This window comes from Lagopus muta, chromosome 3 (genome assembly GCF_023343835.1).
Source record: "Lagopus muta isolate bLagMut1 chromosome 3, bLagMut1 primary, whole genome shotgun sequence".
NCBI lineage: Eukaryota > Metazoa > Chordata > Aves > Galliformes > Phasianidae > Lagopus > Lagopus muta.
The window spans coordinates 94,041,324-94,054,404 of NC_064435.1; the positions used below are offsets into that span (position 1 = coordinate 94,041,324).

At 38.3% G+C, this 13,081-nt stretch overlaps 1 protein-coding gene across 2 annotated transcripts in view; it reads left to right on the forward strand.

Moving 5' to 3' along the window:
• The window catches only part of CNTNAP2 (contactin associated protein 2), a 654,845-nt gene that overhangs the window by 486,972 nt on the left and 154,792 nt on the right, over window positions 1-13,081 (forward strand). The gene's annotated exons all lie outside the window — the stretch shown is intronic.

The window sequence follows — 13,081 nt, forward strand, 5'->3', positions numbered from 1 at the left end:
CGTGCCACTGTGAAATGTGGGAGGAAAACAAAATAACACCAGAAAAAGTTATTTGGAATCTAGGTGTTATTTGAATCTAGGTAGAGGTCAGATTTTGGCATCATCTAATTTCAGATTTAAAAGACCTCATGTTGAAATAGCTTAATAGTTTAATTACAGGATCTGAAATATAATGTCAAGAAGGAGGTGGAGACTCCGTCCTTGCTTTTGCTCTAATACTTATTTCCTTGGTCACTTATAATATGCCTTAATTTCTGAGGAGTTAGCAAACCTGTACAACTAATAAGAAATCGGTTAGCTGCCCAAGAATTAGTTCCTTATTAACAGCTCTGTTTAGTGTGAGGCAGTAAGTGTGCCTTCCTGAACCAATGTAAAACAAAGTACTATCATATCATCTTGTGCAACATAGAAACTCCATATCACAAAATAAAATAATTACGATTCCCAGTAGCATTTTCATTGCTTCAGAATATTGGAAGTTAGGCTTCTTTGTCAGTTATACCTGTAGCAATATAAAAGTTACTATGAGTCATTTTTAATTCTTCATTATTTCTTCTATTAATTTGGTCTGTGCAATCTAGTTTCACCCCTTGCCTATTATTGGCTGAAATTCTACTGATTCTTGACAGAATATGAGGTGATTAAATTTGCTGTACCTGCACAGAGGATTTAGTGATTTGAGTTTTTGTCAACAGCATGCATACTAAACATCTTTTTTTTTTAATTTAAATAAAATGTTATTGAAGCTCTAATCATTCATATCTCAAATACATGATCTGATAGTATAGCAGTGAAAATACTGTAGACGCTACCTTTGAGTAACAAAGAAAATATTTCAAATAAAGGGCTAATTTGGTATATTGTTAAAGTAGTTTATTGTTTATTAGTAGTTTATTAAAGCATAGTGTTAAGTAGTTGAGCATGAGCAATGGAAAAGGTATGGGTACAATGGGAAAGACATGGGGTACCTCAACCGTAACTGAAGGAGCATGCTGTTTGGTACAAGGTGCCACATCCTTGAAACCATCCTGGAAACGGAACCAGTTGAAGCTGGAGTACTTCTTCAAACTACACTGGGGTCAGAAGTACACTGCGAGGGTGACATATGGCCTTCGTCTCCATGACCACCGGGATAACCACCAGGAGTCACAGCACATGTGCAGAAACATTAATTAGGGGTGAAGTTCAGGGCGTAGAATGGGCAGAGAATACTGTAATGAATTCCTAGAAGTAACTGTTATAACCACTCCTTGTCTTAGAAATACTATGAATGTGCATGTATTCCTTCTAAAAATAAGGATGTTTACCTGCTTTTGGCATGCAGGTTAGGAAGGGGCTATCCCCCCTCCCCACCTGCACCTGGCATGCGTGCAATGCTGAATAACATACCTGCTTTATAACTACTTTGTGGTTATAGAGTTTGATTCCGCAGGTCAATTTCTTGTAAATTATGTTTAATTTGATAAAATTATTTCATGCTGAGAAAATCTTCCACAATTTGTTAATCTTGTTGCTCTTGTGGGTCTCATCAAATGTGCAGAAGAATAAATAGATTGCACAGAAAATAAGAAAAACTTTTAATAATCATTCTTAAAAAAATGACCCAATGGAAATTTAACACATGTGCAGTATATTGGAAGATAATTTCTATGGTAGCATGTAGGTTCCAAAACAGGGTTATTAAACAGTACATCAGAAATAGGTGAAAAGTTATAGTTTGACCACAGAGTCTTCCTTGAAAAGAAAGATACAAATGGATGAAGGTTAGATGGGGAAAATAGGTAAGTGGAAAGAGAAAGGTTAAATCAAAACAGGGCATGTTAGAACTAATTTAGTATTTAAAAATAAGATGGCAAAAGGGCCCAACATGCATACACAGGAAGAAAAATGAAAGGGTATACAGTAAAAATAAAAAAATAAAAACTCATATGTAGATGATATCCCAGGAATCCAACTGTTAAAATAAAGGTGGTAATTTTATCCAGAAAGGTAACAATAACAGCTTTAATTAAAGAAGAAAGGTGAAAAATGAAAAAGAATGACATTAGATTCAGCAATGGTGGAAAATCTTTGTAAGTAACAATTTTAGTTTCAGATGCATGAATGTGGTCTCCTTTTCAGAGAGCGCACAAAGAAGTTAGCTAGCTAGAGGAAAACGACTACAGCTAAGGAACACTGTCTTAATTAGTTCTACGTGTCATACAAGGGAATAAGAAGCTTTATCTTTTCTCCTACAATATAAATACCCTTTTGCAGCTAACACACGCAGGGGTGTAAAATGGGCAGCAACTTCGCACCCAAACTCAGCTTATCTTGCAGAGTGAGTGAGCTAGTACTGTGATAATGACAATAAATTACTAACGAAGAGCTAGATGTTACACAAAAAACATTCCTTGTACTTCTGTTGGAAGTAAAAAGGTACCAAACATGGAGGCAAGGATTTATTTTCAGTGCAAGTACATTTTAACAGTCTAACAAGCAAAATTAACTACTAGAGAAAAGCTTTGATAATAAAATAATCTAAATTATTACCTAAAAAAAAAATGTTGTTCTTTCTACTCTTTTCTCCCCTTGGAATTCTTTGTGCTGCTCTGGTTCCTAAGGTTAACCCTGCAGTCTTCCTCAAATAGAATGTGAGGAGACAATCATGATAAGCATCTGCATCTCACACCCCCTTGAAAAAGTACGATGCTCATGGTGGGGATTTCTTCCTCCTCAGTCTTGGGCTCACTGAGGGTTTCAATTATTTATTTCCTTGCCATATTCTGATTATGCCTCACCACTTTGCAGCCAAAGGCTGAAAATTGCACAGCTGCTTCCCCCACTTCCAATAAACCCAAGGGGCTACTGCTTATTTTGCAGACCATATGTACATCATCTCTTCACTGTCTGTGAAAAGCTGAAAACCAGCCAAATCAGGAACCTATCAGGGGGCCACTGTTACCTATATGAAGGTACAGCCAGTGCAGACAAGGGCAAACACATGCAGGTCGTGTGACTTTGTACAGTCAGGTTGAGACAAAGCTTCTTTCTGGACTAAATGAGAGGAAGAAAGTGAGAAAGACATTGCTTTGGAGTGTATCTCTGTGTTTGTAATGCTTCAGGCAGAAGTACCTACCTTTGAATAACACTGTTGCATCAGCAGAAGTCTGAGATATGGTTTTAGATGCCAAAATGAAATAGATTTTTTCAGCGAAGGGAGTCAGCTTTTGTGTTTTAATTCCCAGAAGAGAGTTACAAGTGGTACTATGCAGATTAGTCTTGCAAGACTAAAAGTACACTATGCATGTGCACTGGAATTCTGTGCCACGAGCTTTCTTTCTAATATTTATTTTTAGTACTTATAATGAACCAGATAATAACTATGCTGAGGAATGTTTGGTGATTTTTTCCTTAAGGATACACTTTTTATTTCCACAAATAAGAAAGTATGTGCCTATTAATGTAAGCGAAAACATTTTCAGAATACATCCTATTTCTTGTATCTCTTGTATGTTTGATTCTGCTACATCCAAGCTTAGTGCCAAGCTGTCCAAGTATACCTATGTCCTTGGTAGTCACATTAGAGGAAATGTTATTTAGGATTTTGTGGACTGATTTCAAAAAAATGATGGATAAATGAATAGATAAATAGTAATTAACATATGGTTTTGTAAACAGTGAAATTAATAGATGGAATTGTGTCATGTATTATTACTCCATCTTGCTAGCACTGTACGTGTATTTTCTCACCACATTTCCTTTGAAGCATGATACTATTAACACAGATCCCTCATATCCCCCAACATACTTTTGTTTCTATCCTTCTTCTTCTGCTAAGGTTTCACAAAAATTGTAGTACTTCAGCTGTCTTGGAGATTTGACACCTCTTCAACACTGGATGACAAAAAGTTGCAAAGTTTTAATGTGTTAGCCATATATAAAGAACAATCAAACAAACAACAGAGAGAAAATAAGACTGATGTGATCATGAAAATTTCCTTATTAAGCCATATTGGACAAAAGAAAGAAAAAACAGTTAATAAAGGGTCAACTGTGCTTATGAAATAGAAGATAATATTTTGCATCTCACCGGAATCTCAGTAGTAGAATCATAGAATCATAGAATCATAGAATCACCAAGGTTGGAAAAGACCTACAGGATCATCCAGTCCAACCTTCACCTATTCCCAATAGCTCCCACTAAACCATGTCCCTCAACACAAAATCCAAATGTTCCTCAAACACCTCCAGGGTCGGTGACTCCACCACCTCCCTATGCTATACTATCCCTATACTATGACTACTATTGGGCCCCTCACTGCAAGAAAGACATTGAGGCCCTTGAACGTGTTCAAAGGAGGGCGACAAAGCTGGTGAGGAGTCTGGAGCACAGGCCATATGAGGAGAGGCTGAAGGAGCTGGGAATGTTCAGCCTGGAGAAGAGGAGGCTCAGGGGAGACCTCACTGTTCTCTATAGCTACCTGAAGGGAGGTTGCAGTGAGCTGGGGGTCAGCCTCTTCTCTCGTGCAACTGTTGATAGAACTGGAGGGAATGGCTTCAAGCTGCGCCAGGGGAGATTTAGACTGGATGTTAGGAAATGCTACTTGTCTGAAAGAGAGGTCAGGCACTGGAATGGGCTGCCCAGGGAGGTGGTGGAGTCACCGACCCTGGAGGTGTTTGAGGAACATTTGGATTTTGTGTTGAGGGACATGGTTTAGTGGGAGCTATTGTTGATAGGTGGATGGTTGGACTGGATGATCCTGTAGGTCTTTTCCAACCTTGGTGATTCTGTGATTCTGTGATCTAATGCAATGTCCAGGGAAGTAATTGCAGTGCATCCAGAATAGGGTTTGCCTAGGACTGGTAGCAAGGTATAAAGCTCATGCTAATCCTTATCAGTAATAAGTGCCAATTTCATTCAGAGTGGTTTAGGGACAAAGCATGTGCCAAAACACATATTTGAGAACCATCTAGACTAAGATCCTAAACACCACCTCTTCTTTTAAGTAGGGTTTAAGTGATGGAATCATTTGCATTCTCCCAGTGCACATAATACTGTAGGAAAATACATTCTCCACCACACATAAATACTAACTGCAAACTAGTATTTTCCTTCATGAATATAAATTGCAGAATTGGGAATATTAGACTTGGTTAGATTTTTGTTTTTAACATTGTTAGGTGACATATTTTACGGCTAGAACCTATGATCCATTTCTGCCATTGCTTCATTGTTTCTTCATCTCCAGCTTTTCATATTTCAACTTGTAACCTAAGATCATTTATTTCTGTCTTTGACTTTATCTTGGATTTTGTCTAATTGCTTTGTTTCAATCCTTAATATAACTGTATTAATTTTAGTTCAAGGCAATGTGAATTTTATTCTTTTCCCTAGGTCCCTGTGTAATCTCTAGTTGTCATGATCACTGATTATTTGGAGAATTTTTAGTATCCTAAGGGTATAGGAAACTGCGTGCTGCTGTGATTCTGAACCCATATGGTACAAAAACTAAAGTGTAGATTTGTTCTGATAGGATTTAAACACTCTGACGTCCGTTATCGAGATTAATGTGCAAGTATTCACAAGAAAGACTTTAGGGATGAGGTAATCTTAAACTGTGCCATCTTCACAACTGCAAAAATTAAATTAGATAATTAAACAAAAAGAGAAGAATGTGGTGTAGGAATTTCTGAATAAAAGAAAAATATAGGTGATTTATCTTTGGTGAAGTAAAATACAATATTTTAGACATACCAATAATACAGACAGAAAATTGTATTTGTCTATGGTTTGCAGTTCAGGAATTACAAAATATTATGGACAAACAGCAAACAATACATAGGGAAGATTTTGCTGCAAAAAGTATTACAAATTACAAAAACAACTGTAAGGTCAATTCTGCTGTTATCATGGGATTGCAGGATATTTTAAATTGGTCATCTGGTCTGTTTTGATAAGTAATGAATTATAGCTTATTGTGATATAATACTGGACATCAGTTGTTCTGTATGCTGTCAGAGCATTTTACTGAGGACTCTGTGTCTTGACTGTCTTGTCCTTACAGAAAATAAACAGATCCCGTAAGAAAAAAGAAGGAATTATATAAAGTAAACCAATGAAACTAATTAAATCCACCAATCGGCCCATCAGAGAACTAGAAATACAGGAAGGATCATTTCAGTCACTTCTCGCCAGACAAATTCCTTGCTTTGTACAGACACTGGATCTGATGCAAAGCTCATCAAAACCAGTGAGAGCTCTTCTGTAGACTAACTTCCTGCCAGACATCTGTTCATCAAAGCTTACAGCACAGCTGTGGGCTTTCGGTTTACTGCAATTTCCATAGAGCTATAAATGCTCTATTCTGAAGCACCAGAAATAGTGTATATATAAATATGTATGTAAGTTTGTGATCACTTTACCTTTTCTAGAAGGGTTTTTTAAACGGGTTTAATACTTACCTGAACTAGACATCAGAAATGTACAATTTCCATTTACTGTTTAACAAATACTTAAATCTTACCAACTGAAAATCATCAACTAGAAATGAGTTTTCTTCTGAAAAGGAATAACTGGACTCTTAGAAATTCTATGACAGATTTAATGGGAGTGAGAAAGAGAGTGGAAGGTATATTTTGTTTGGATGGTTTGTTTTTCTTTTTTTTTTTTCAGGAAACCCATTACAAAATTGTTTCTCATTGATGTTGGGATTGTTGGCCAAGAATAGCTATACCCAATAAAAGAGGATGCTGTCTCAAATGAGCAGTGACAGATATGAGACTCAAAAAATTGCTCACATGACTCCAATTTGCTCAGATATTTTGCAAGAAATTAAAGATTTTCTTTTGTTCTGTTCAGATTTTCAACTAAGTTACTGAGGGATGAGAAGGAAAGGGCTTAGAACATGACATAGGTGCTCTTAATCCTTAATTTACATTAAGGTGGGAAGGAGCTTTTTTGTTAAAGACTGACTTGCTGTGAATGAGAAGAGCTTCGCACAACATTAAGCAGTACAAAGACCAGGTGTCTTTATAAGCGCAGTTCTATTGCAGCAGACTGTGCTTTGTCAAAGGTCACCCATTCATCCATCATCAGCAAATAATGGATAAATAGCAAATTAGTAGTACCAGATGCCATAAGACAGGGAAAGGAGAACTCTTTCCAAAAAAGAAAGTACTGATGCATCGTACTCAGTGATAAGTACTGATCCAATTTCTCACTAATTAAAGTTCATTTTTTGATAAAAATTGTAGAAAAATTAATTTCTATGTTGAAAGATCAAAGTAAAGAATAAACACATTGGCTGCTTTCTACAACTATGTAAGAAATAACTGCTTCACAACAGTTCAAGAACTTCTTTCAAAAAATTAGCTCATAAAACCAAAATATAAAGATTTAATACTATAACGCATACTTACTCTTTGGCATCTCCTATGGTATAATGACTTGGATTGGAAGGGACTTCAAATATCATCTGCCTGCCATGGGCAGCATTGCTAACCTATAGATCAGGCACTAGATCAGGTTGCCCACGGTCCCAACAAAGCCACTTCTGAACACCTTCACGGACAGGACATCTACAACCTCTCTGGGCAGCCTGTTCCAGCACCTCAACACCCCTCTTCGTGAAAAACTTCCGTCAGCTTGTTTTTGTAAGAGAGGTGCTGCAGCCCTCTAATCATCATTGTGTCCTCCTCCAGATCTTCTCCAAAGCTCCACATCTCTCCTGTGTTTGGGGCCTCAGTCCTGAGCGCATTACTCCAGATGGGAGCTCACGTGGGCAGAGTAGAGAGAGACAATCACCTCGTTTGCCTTGTTGGCCACATCTCTTTTCATGCATACTAGTATACAGCTGACCTTCCAGGCTGCAAGTGCACACTGCTGGCTCATGTTAACTTTTTCATCTACCAGGATCCCTCAGCACTGCTCTCAAGTTCTTCTCCCAGTCTGTATGCACATCTGGGATTGCCCAGACCCAAGTACAATTTCTCCATCATAGAAGACCATCAGATTTGTCAGGCACAATCTGTACTTATTGAAGCCTTGCTTGCTTTCTTGGAGCACCTGCTAAAACCTCATGTACCCTAGCATGTTTTCTAGGAGGATCTGAGTACAGCTTAGTGTATTCCTAGAAAAGTGTTGGTCTAAATTTTCTTCTCATTCTTTTCACTGTATTGTCGTTCAAAAGTTTCAATAAACATCTAGTATTTTTCTAAAACTATAGACATGAGCTTAATGCATCTTTTCTGTTTGATTATGAAGCATTCTAGTTTGCCATAATCAGTGCTGTCCTCTGTTTTTAATCAAGGAATATAGTTTTGGAAACTTAGCAAAGAATAGATCTGTAGCTGTTTCACAGTTGTGAACATCAGATCTGTGCAGTACATGGTACATGCAGTACCAACCAAGGTAGAATCACTGAATCTCTTCAGATTTTTTGGAGAAGTTAAGAGTTTCATGCACTTGTGCTCACTTATAGTCAACTTTAGGAGAACTGATATCAATGATACCTGAGCTAGCATGAAGCTGGTGCTGCATTGACAGACAACATCATGCATACATAATATCTCACCTTACAAAGTAGATTCATCATAGTCTTTCAACAAATTTGAACTGCCAGAGTGAGTTCACATCAATGCATCACCTTTTCCATCATTTGTCTGCAGTGTTTCTGATTTGATAGTTAAAGTCCTACTATATCATAGATCTGAGCAGTTTTAATGGATTATTTTATTAGTATTGTGGCTAGATGTCACGGGTCGCCTTTAATCCTTGACAGGGAGCTAGGCCTTCTCCATCCTTTTCCCACAGGAAGCCAGTGGTGAAATGAGAAAAAGGAAATATTTGACTGAGATAAAGAGAAACTATTTTATTAAAAATGATGAAGGTATGTTATAAGGAATCAAGAGTAATAAATCAAACAAATTGGAAAGACAGATATCTCCTCATCAAGCTTGGGAAGGAGAAAAGGGAGGAAGTCCTAAATTCACTGCTTCTCTTCCTTCCCCAGAACCATGTGGGAAGGACTGGAGAATGCTAGGAATTGTAGTTCCCAGTAGTACTGGGAAATGTTGTTACTTAGCAGCTGTCCCAGTTCTGTCAGTTCATTGCATGATGTCATGATATGGAATAACTATGGAAAACCATGACACTAGGTTTTGGTATTGGGCTGCAAAAAAGCGCCTCTATGAGAATAGCTGAAAAACTGCTCTTTGTAGGGGAGGTGCTCCGACCCTTGACCATCTTTGTGGCCTCATCTGGACCCCCTCCAACAGCTCTCCATCTTTCTTGCACTGGGAGCCCCAGATCTGGACGCAGTACTGCAGATGGGGCCTCACAAAAACAGAGCAGAGGGGGACAATCACCTCCCTGTCCCTGCTGGACACTCCTCTTCTGATGCAGCCCAGGATACCATTTGCCTTCTGAGCTGCAAGAGCACACTGCTGGCTCGTGTTAAGATTTTTATCCATCAGGACCCCCAGGTCCTTCTCTGCAGAACTGGTCTCAAGGACCGCTCCTTCCAGTCTGTATGGATGCCTGGGATTCCTCTGGCCTAAGTGCAAAACTCTGCACTTTGCTGTGCTCATTAGATTCACCTGGGCCCACCTTTCAAGCCTGTTGAGGTCCCACTGAATGGCATCCCTTCCTTCCACCATGTTAACTGCACCACTCAGCTTGGTGTCATCAGCAAATTGCTGAGGCTGCACTCGATTCCGTCATCGCTGTCATTGATGAAGATGTTACAGAGCACCGCTCCCAAGACAGAGCCCTGGGGGACGCCGCTCGTTACCGGCCTCCACCTGGACACAGAGCCATCAATGACCACCCTCTGCTTGCAGTCTTTCAACAAATTCCTTATCCATTGAGTGGCCTAACCATCAAATCCACATCCCTCCAATTTGGACATAAGGATGTGGTGGGGGATCACGTCAAAGGCCTTGCTCAAGTCCAGCTAAATGACATCAGTCTCCTTTCCTTTGTCCACCGATGCCGTCACTCCAATCACAGAAGGCCACCAGATTGGTCAAGCATGACCTTCCCCTGGTGAAGCCGGGCTGGCTGTCTCGGATCACACGCTCATTCCTCATGTGATCAAGCATGTCATCCAGAAGGATCTGTTGCATGATCTTCCCAGGCACAGAGGTCTATTTTCTTCTCTAGTCCTTTAGAGGAAAGAACACTGTGGTGGAATTCAAACAGCCACCAGTGGTGAAACCAATATAACTGCATACAAAATTGATGAGTTTAGCTCCCAACTCATTCACAATCACTGCTTCCTCATACGTTATCATAGAACAGCTCACAGATCAGAGTACATTCTGCTTCATACACAGCTCCAAACATCTCAAGTAAAGTGTATGATTCAAAGCTGAAGAGTATTAGGAAAAACTGAAACATTCTGAATTGTGTTACAAACTGCTCTTTACTAACTCATTCAGTCCTTGAATATGTTTCTCCTTCTGAAATAAATATGTCCAGTTCAAAAACAGATTTCCCTGTTAATAGGTTGTTCAGATAGCAGTCTGTTCTATTGGTCCATCAGTTAAGCAGACTCACAGCTACTGGTTTTATTAGGTCAGACTGCATAATACTTCTACTCTTCCAGAGACTGGCAGAGTTTAAGACATGAAGAAGAGACAGCATCTGGGGCATGACACATGATCTGAGGCTGATAAGACACAAATGACCACAGTAAGATTTTTTTTTAATTTACATTTGTTATAGAAAATGTAGTCAATTTTAAAAGTTGCTCATTAACAGAAATGCTAGCTTGCAGATCTTGCTGGACCTCACTCGCTAAGTATAGAACTAAGCGTTTCATTCTGGCCATCAGTATCTTTTTCCAGTTTCTCTGGAAAGAGATCAGTGTCTAAAAGCTAGCAGTGAATTGTGAAATCAGTCCAAAAATACTAAAACTGTCAAATTGCATTATTGTTTGTTATAAAATTAGATATTTTGTAGCCTAGTTGGAGTAATCAACCGTTTTTTGGAAACAACTGCACCTAATTCAAAGATCACTATATGTGACTTAGAAAAGAAACATCGAGGTTTTATATTATTTAGCACAAATTAAGTATGTCTAAATGTATTTCAAGTAGTATCAAGGCAAAATAGTTTAGAAGTGAGGAGTAAATGTCTTTATTTGTATTGCATAAATATCTGAAAAAGCACCATTGCTGTGTATGTTGGAAAAGCTTCTAAAAATAATCTGTATAGCTCCTCTCAGACTTTCAGTGCAGACAGAACATTAAAAACTAAAAATCGATGTGTCTGCTCTTGAGCATCTGTTATCAGAGCTAATACAATTTAACATACAGGGGCTGCTCTGAAAGTAATGTCTCCTATTTTATTATGTTATCCCACAACACAGAGGTGGGTGTTTGTGATGTGGCAGTAGAGGCTGAATCTTCTCGCCAGTACCTCATCACATTTTGTTGCTGTGTGACAGATGGCAGCAGAGGGGCAGTCTGACAAAATGGCTTCTGACATAGAAGTGCATATGAAGAAAAAATGGACAATTGAATTCCTCCAAGAAGAAAAAATTGCACCCACTGACATTCATTGATGCTTCTGAATGTTTATGGAGACCAAACAGTGGATGTGCACACAGTGAGGCTGTGGCTGATGTATTTCTGCAATGGTGACAGCAACAGTGTGTCGCCTTTGCTGGTGCAGATTTTTATGTGTGAGGCACTCAGGCTCTTGTTCATCATTGGTGAAAATGCATAGCTAATGGTGGCAGCTATGCTGAGAAATAGTGTTCTATCAAATGGTGACACTGTGCTCTTCGTCTTTGTTGGAGTTTCCATGGAAATAAACAGGATTCATTACAGTGCAATGTACACGTCAAGGACTATGGTTTACAGTGGGCACTCAGCTATTTCACAGATAGTACCAGAATAGCCATTATGCTGAAGACTGGTTATCACTCAGAGGAAGCTTTATATGTTGGAGTTTAACAATTTGATTTGGAACTATTAAACATGAGAAAGATACTTAAAAGCTGGAGCAAGTCCAATAGGAAAGGATGCTGGAGTGGATAATGTCAAAGTAGCAGCAGAAAAAGCTGAATATATTCAGGCTGAAGAAGAGACAGCTAGAGGAAATATCTAATTGCTGTCTTCTATTTCATAAGTTGTGGTTTTAGAGTGTGAAGAAATTAACTTAACAGTGAATGTCTAGGGCACAATGAGCATAAATTACAACAAATAATTATAATAAATTACAGCAGAGGAAATTCCAGCTTGTCAAAAGAAAAAAACAAAATTTCACTGAGCAAATGTAACCACTGTAACAAGTTGCTCAGAAAGGTTGTGGAATCTGTCTGTGGAGATTTTCAAGCTGTGGAGTATTCTGATCTTAATTTGATGTTAGTACTGTTTGGAGAAGCTGTTTGGAATGATCTCCAAACATCCCTTTGATTCTAAATCACTCTGTATTTCTATGGGAGTAATGGAGGAAGCAAATTCTCACTAGGAATTGATGGACAGATGCAAGCAAAGCATGCTAAGAACAGAGCTTGACAATGGCACATGTCATTGCTGGAGAGTTTATATCCACTGACCAGTCATAAAATAATAGCAGTTAAACATAAGAAGAGATCTATAAGATTCAGAACTCATTTAATGACACAAAAAATGACAGCCCTAAAATACACTTCTAAAAGCAAACAGAAATCTAATGCTGTTTTCAGAGAAATAATGAAGTATTCACCTCATAAATTACATAGCAAGTACAAGTGGAAAATCAGTCGCGTTGTGCACTAAAGCTTCCAAGTAATGTTCAAGAGTAGCCACTATCTTTTATTTGCAAAGTAGACTATAAAGCCAGAAGGGATTTTTACAGTCATTTAGTCTGTCCTCCTGTTCTCCTAGAAAGTCTGTCACTTTCTATTTACATAGATCACGTGTATTAGAAAAGATCTCATTTTTAACTATATAAATGTGTAGTGGTAAAAAAATCCAAGATATTTCTAGTTGAATTATGCCAAAGGTTAAAGAAATTAACTGAACTTTATTTCTAGATTCAAGTTTCCTGGTTTCATCTTTACTGGCAGGATGATTTTGTATTTAGCTAACTGCAGTGAGAAACTTTGTA